Source organism: Protopterus annectens, chromosome 15.part0, assembly GCF_019279795.1.
Source record: "Protopterus annectens isolate FY-2018-M chromosome 15.part0, PAN1.0, whole genome shotgun sequence".
Lineage (NCBI taxonomy): Eukaryota > Metazoa > Chordata > Ceratodontiformes > Protopteridae > Protopterus > Protopterus annectens.
In genome coordinates, this window is record NC_056749.1 from 699496454 (window position 1) to 699503372 (window position 6919).

At 36.8% G+C, this 6919-nt stretch overlaps 1 pseudogene; it reads right to left on the reverse strand.

Moving 5' to 3' along the window:
• Nucleotides 1-1706: 1706 nt before the first annotated feature.
• LOC122789872 overlaps nt 1707-6919 on the reverse strand; it is a 77826-nt pseudogene continuing 72613 nt past the window's right edge.

A 6919-nucleotide genomic window follows, 5' to 3' on the forward strand; every position in this document is an offset into this window, starting at 1 on the left:
AAATTCAGCAATCTTGTTTCATATGCTGCAGAAGCTTATATGAAAGATATAATGGTTGACTGGTTTGATTTATTTAAAAGTTTAGCTGAAAGGGTTGTTGCGAGATATGGAAGAGTTTTGTGTCTGATATAGTGGACTGGGGATAGGGTGGCTGTCACCACAAACAGTTATTTTGAGAGCAGTAAACAGAAAGCATAAATGAAATTTGTTCTTGATCCTTAACATCCTAATTAATATCTGGCTATGTAGATTGTAATTTGTTTTAAGTTATTTGTGCATAGCTTTGAATGATAATGCTTTTCAATATTGTCTTGATGTTTTTAAATTTTTTTGAAGAAAATGTATGCAGTGATATTCATGGGTTTATATGTAAGCTCTAGGCAATCAGTCTGCACATAATTACAAACCAAGCCAATAACTCACATTCAAAAGGTCTATCCTGCCTCAGGAAAGCAGTATAAGCTAAAATGGAGGATAACCTGAGGCTGCTCATCAGGTTATTTAGGTTTACCTTGCTGGTGGCAGGTGTATTGCTATGCCTTACATGCAGTGGAAATTGTTTCAGAGGTTAAGAGGGAAAGTGAAATATGTTATTTTTTGCAGTGTCTTCTTTCATCTGCAAAAACCTTTATATTTATGGCATTAAAAACTAGTAACTGTTTTAGGTCAGTGAGCAGTTTAAGAGGGACATGGACTGGCCAACAATTTCAAAACAGTAAGCTGGCTATTTACAATTCATCATGACATTCTGAGTTATATTTAATGTTACGTGAATTTTCATTTCTGTTAAGACTGTGTATCGCTTTACATTCTATGTATCCCTGCAAATATACCATAAGTAAAACACACATTCATAACCCTTAAAAGGATGGAAACATTGTGTTTGATAAGAACATTGCAAAGTTATCTTGAAATGGCCTAACTCTCAAACTACAGCATACCATGTTAAAAATTACCCTACTCTTATATTTGCTTCCTGCTTGTCCAGCTCAGTCCAACTTTACTTAATGCCAGAAGAGCCAACAATGACAGCTGTATTTTAGTTTTTACTAAATGTAGAATTTCAACAGTAATACTGCATAGTTGTCCTATAGTTTATCTAGCACAAGGGTCCTCATTACTGATGTTTTTCAAGGACACTGCTCTTTGTAATTTCTACAACATCATAGGCAACAGGAAGGCACAAATATGAGTCCAACATTTTCTGAAACTACATAAAAGTTTTGTAAGTAAGGCATCTAAATTAGCATGGCAACATCATGGACTAAGCTGCTGCTCTAAATGGAACAGAGCAGTGTTTACATGGAAATAAGGCAATAAATGTGCTTGGGTTCCAAATTATTTCTAATGGAGACAGTAAGGCATTATTTAAGAGTAAACAATATCTAATGCCAAGATATCCTATCCTCATGTTAGAAGACTCAGAATTCTTACCTTCTCTGGCATTTGAAGACTCATTTCCAGGTGTTTCAATTATTAAAAACAAGATTATTAGATGCAGTTTGACGTTTTCTTTGTATTATGCCAGCTTGAACACAATTTGCTTTTTCAGATTTGTAAGTACCGACTATCAAGAGGTCGACAGCAGCTCTGTAGTTTGAAGACTGGTAAACAGAGCTGTAATAAAGTATGCTGGTTACAGCAATTAGTACAATAATGCCCATTAATGGAAAAGCCACACAAACCTATTATGAAAAGGTATCCTCTCAGCAGATAATGACACTACTGATATCCAGGCACTCCAACAGAACACACTTTTTGAGGGGTTTCATAAGTACAGGGAATAACACAGTCAACACAGACTTGACAAAGGTATCTTCACCACCTTCCTGGTTAACTGCAGAACAGTCAAAATATTTCACTGCTCCAAACTGTTTGGACAATGAAGTTGCCTGTTGATAAGTGGTAAATGAAAGGCCTTGCTTTTTAAGTTTTTTAATGGTTTCTGTGTCACTATTTAGAACTATCTTGACGGGATATTTTAACAATACTGGCACACCTCCAAATGCCATTTCTGATGAATATTTATAAATGAAAAGGACTTCCAACAGAAAAATAGATAAATTAATTCTTCCTCAGAGAAGACAGAGTATGTAAATGATCAGATTACTCTTGTCCTACTGTGTCCCAGAGATTCACACTGACAGTTCAGCCATCTGCAGTCATTTGTACACTGCATGTATCAAACACTGTACAGATACATTCTTCAGATATGATATTTGTGGTATAATGGATAAGGAGACATTTTTTTCCAAAAGCCCCATCATCATCATCTTCTTTCAGCTGTTCCCGTTAGGGGTCGCCACAGTGGATCATCTGTTTCCATTTCTTCCTGTCCTCTGCATCTTGCTCTGTCATACCAACCACCTGCATGACCTCTCTCACCACATCCATAAACCTTATCTTAGGCCTTCCTCTTTTCCTGTTACCTGGTAGCTTCATCCTTAGCATCTTGTTCCCAATATACTCAGCATCCCTCCTCAGCACATCTCCAAACCAATGTAATCTTGCCTCTCTGGCTTTGTCTCCAAACCTTCCAACCTGGGCTGACCCTCTAATATACTTATTCCTGATGCTGTCCACCCTTGTCACACCCAGTGCAAATCTTAACATCTTTAACGCTGCCACATCCAGCTCTAACTCCTGCCTTTTTGTCAATGCCACTGTCTCCAACCCATATAACATAGCTGATCTCACTACCCTCTTGTAGACCTTTCCTTTTACTCTTACTGGTACTCGTCGGTCACAAATCACTCCTGACAATCTTCTCCACCCACTCCATCCTGCCTGTGCTCTCTTCTTCACCTCTCTTCCACACTCACCATTACTCTGAACTGTTGATCCCAAGTATTTAAACTCATCCACCTTCGCCACCTCTACTCCTTGCATCCTCACCATTCCTCTATGCTCCCTCTCATTCACACATATATATTCTGTCTTAGTACTGCTGACCTTCATTCCTCTTCTCTCTAGAGCATATCTTCATCTCTCCAGGGTCTTCTCCACCTGTTCCCTACTCTCACTACAGATCACAATGTCATCTGCAAACATCATAGTCCACGGGGATTCCTGTCTGATCTCTTATGTCAACCTGTCCATCACCATTGCAAATAAGAAAGGGTTCAGAGCTGATCCTTGATGTAATCCCACCTCCACCTTAAACGCATCCATCACTCCCACCGCAGACCTCACCGCTATCACACTATCCTCGTACATATCCTCTACCACTCTTACAATCTTCTCTGACACTCCCGACTTCCTCATACAATACCACAACTCCTCTCTAGGCACCCATCATATGCTTTCTCTAAGTCTACAAAAACACAATACAACTCCTTCTGACCTTCTCTGTATTTCTCCATTAACACTCTCAGAGCAAACATCGCATTTGTAGTGTTCTCTCCTGGCATGAAACCATACTGCTGATCACTAATCATCACCTCCCTTCTTAACCTAGCTTCCACTACTCTTTCCCATAACTTCATACTGTGACTGATCAATTTAATCCCTCTGTAGTTACTACAGCTCTGCACATCACCCTTATTCTTCCTCAAGAAACTGAGGATACCTACTAGATTTCACCCCTTGGTGTGGCAAGATTGCCTCCACCACCCCACCTTGTTTCCACTTCTTGACGGTTGTTCACACTTGTAACCCTCATTCAGGGCTCAAGCTGAGATATAACAAGGCTATAGTTGCATCTCAGGAGAGTGTCTTGCAAAATTAATCTGTTTTAGTTTTATTGGAAGATCTAACATCTATACTAAAAACTACCTTTTTCTAGCTAAAAGATGCATTGTGCCCTTACTATCTCTGAATTTTGTGACCAAAGCAAAACGATTAGAGTCCTTGCAGGCAGTATAATACAGCTTGAGCTCTGTCTCTAAGGATATTTTCATCAGGCAGAATGCAGAAACTCTTGTAACTTTTTTTAATCATCAATCTCCCTTTTTATTAGTCTCTAAGCAAGATTGCCTACAACTCTATTTAGAAGTGCCCAAGCAAGATTTTCTATAGTTTGGGTGAATTTTTGAACATAACTCCTTGATTCCACTATTACAGATTCTGGGGGGGGGGAATAAAGTTACTGTCCAAATAAAGGATCAATCACCAGCCATCATCATCATCATCATCATTGTCATCATCACATAACATAGGCATCAGCAGCCAACTTTTTGCAACAGTGGCAAATGCCGTCGTATGCCATCTTACACATTTTCTTAAATATCTAACATCTTGCAAGTGCAATGCAACACATCTTATATCTATCTGAGCAATTATTTGTACACACCTTTTCTAACTGATATAGTTCTAGCCCAGCTACTTCTATTCTTGCTTTCTTTACCTTATGAAAAACAACATATTCCCAGTTTATCAAAGTTTTCCCTCACACATTTCCATCTTTCCTAGACCAAGTGAGTTTTTTTGTGAAATCATGATAAAACAAACCTTGGGGTAATATGATTTATTATTGAAGTATCAGTATACATTTTTGTCTGGAAAGGACATCAACATTTACATTACCGATATCACTTCTATGTTGGATGGTCACCATGTTATATGATCCCACCATCCATCTGAGAAGCTTGATGATTTACCTGCAATCTCTGTGTAACTACTTTTTTAGGTTATGGTATATTATTGCTGTGAATTTTCTACCATACAAGCAAGGCCAGAGATGTTATAGAGCCCCCACTACTCCCAAGCACTCCTTTTATATGGCTGCATGATTCATCTCTTGGTTGTAATGTATGACCTGTGCAAGCTGTTGGATATTCTTCTTCTCCATGGAGAAATCGGGTTAAGTACAGCCCCTAACCCATGGTTAGAATCATTAACTTGTGCAATAAATTCCTGGCTACAAATAGGACTAGCTAATCCTTCTAATTATAATTCCAGAAGCAGAATTTGCTGTGGCGTTCATTTGAATTTTACAAGATGCCTTCCTGTTTCCATGATTACATAGTTTTGTGGGTGAGAGAGAATCCCAACAAGGTACTGCTCAAATAAGGCAACATCATCATGTCACTTGCTAACATGAGCAGTAAACTTGGTAACAGTGTACACATTTTGGAGTACAGTTTAGTTTTAATTTTAAAATGTACTCCATTGTCACAGTGGCAAATGTAGTCATCTACCATTTTACATGTTTCACGTATTACATTTTACTGAAAAGGCAAGTACAAGGCAGCTTCTTCTACTACTATCATCCAATTTATGACACATTTTGTTTCAGTCTGAGAGTTCGAATTGAACTAGTTTAATTTTCATGCACCTTCTAATTGAACTGGTTTAATTTTCATGCACCTTCTTATTGAACTAGTTTAATTTTCATGCGCCTTCTTATTGAACTAGTTTAATTTTCATGCGCCTTCTAATTGAACTAGTTTAATTTTCATGCACCTTCTTATTGAACTAGTTTAATTTTCATGCGCCTTCTAATTGAACTAGTTTAATTTTCATGCACCTTCTTATTGAACTAGTTTAATTTTCATGCACATTCTTATTGAACTAGTTTAATTTTCATGTGCCTTCTAATTGAACTAGTTTAATTTTCATGCACCTTCTAAGTGAACTAGTTTAATTTTCATGCGCCTTCTAATTGAACTAGTTTAATTTTCATGCGCCTTCTAATTGAACTAGTTTAATTTTCATGCACCTTCTAATTGAACTAGTTTAATTTTCATGCACCTTCTTATTGAACTAGTTTAATTTTCATGCGCCTTCTAATTGAACTAGTTTAATTTTCATGCACATTCTTATTGAACTAGTTTAATTTTCATGTGCCTTCTAATTGAACTAGTTTAATTTTCATGCACCTTCTAATTGAACTAGTTTACTTTTCATGCACCTTCTTATTGAACTAGTTTAATTTTCATGCATATTTTTTCTAAAAATAAATCTTAAGTTTATTGCGTTTTTTGCACCCACAACACACATTTGTCTGTCAGATTTCAAAGAATTGGCAGTTGCATGTGCGGCATTAAAGGAAAACAGACATCATTCACAACTTCAGAATGAGTTACTGATAATCATTCAGTGACAGCAGCTTGAAACAATGTGATTAATTGGCAATTGCCACACCATTTTAATTTCATCAGTGCTTTAGATTTATAATACCATAATGAGAATGGACTGAGTTCCTAAGTTATGGTACTAATAAAGTTTATGGAATTAGTATTCTTTCATTTTTTGATGTTAGACAATCATGCTCTTCTCAGCAACGACAGTGTTCCAAGGATTGCCTCCTTCTGTAATTCATACCGGGTTACATGTATTGGTAGCACATCCAAGTACAATGGTAAGTTCTTTTTTATTAGACCCATTGCTCCTACTACTACTTTCTTCCACACTTTTCTTGTCTTTGCTTGCAAATCCTGGTATTTTATGGCTTTGTGTCTTTCTATAATCAGGGCTAAATCTTTGTGTAAAGATGTTAATACCTTTAGCCAGAAGTTAAGTTGTGCTTCTGGGCATGGAGTTTTCCATTTAGGAGCTTTTCATAATTTTATCTCAATTTCTCTTGCCGTTACTTCATCCCATTTCATATCCTCTACATTAAAACTCCTGACGTTTTCTTTTAATTTTTCTCTCCATTCAGTATCTTTATTATGTGCAACAGGGTCTTCATAAATAATTGTCCAAAATGTGTATATGACTCCTTTTTGGGGTGGTGTTTCTATTCCTTTTGCATTATTTCCCAGTTCTCTATAAAAACATTTTTGTGTTATCAATGAACTGCTTATTTTTACCTTTACATCATATTTGTCTGCATATCTTGTAAGTTTTTCTACTTATGCTGACATTTTTAGTTTATTATTGGCAGTAGTATATGATAGATCCTGGCCTGTTTTGATACTGTGTCTTACTTGTACTGCATCTATCTTTCTCAGTATTTTTGATGCTCTGTTCCCTTTTC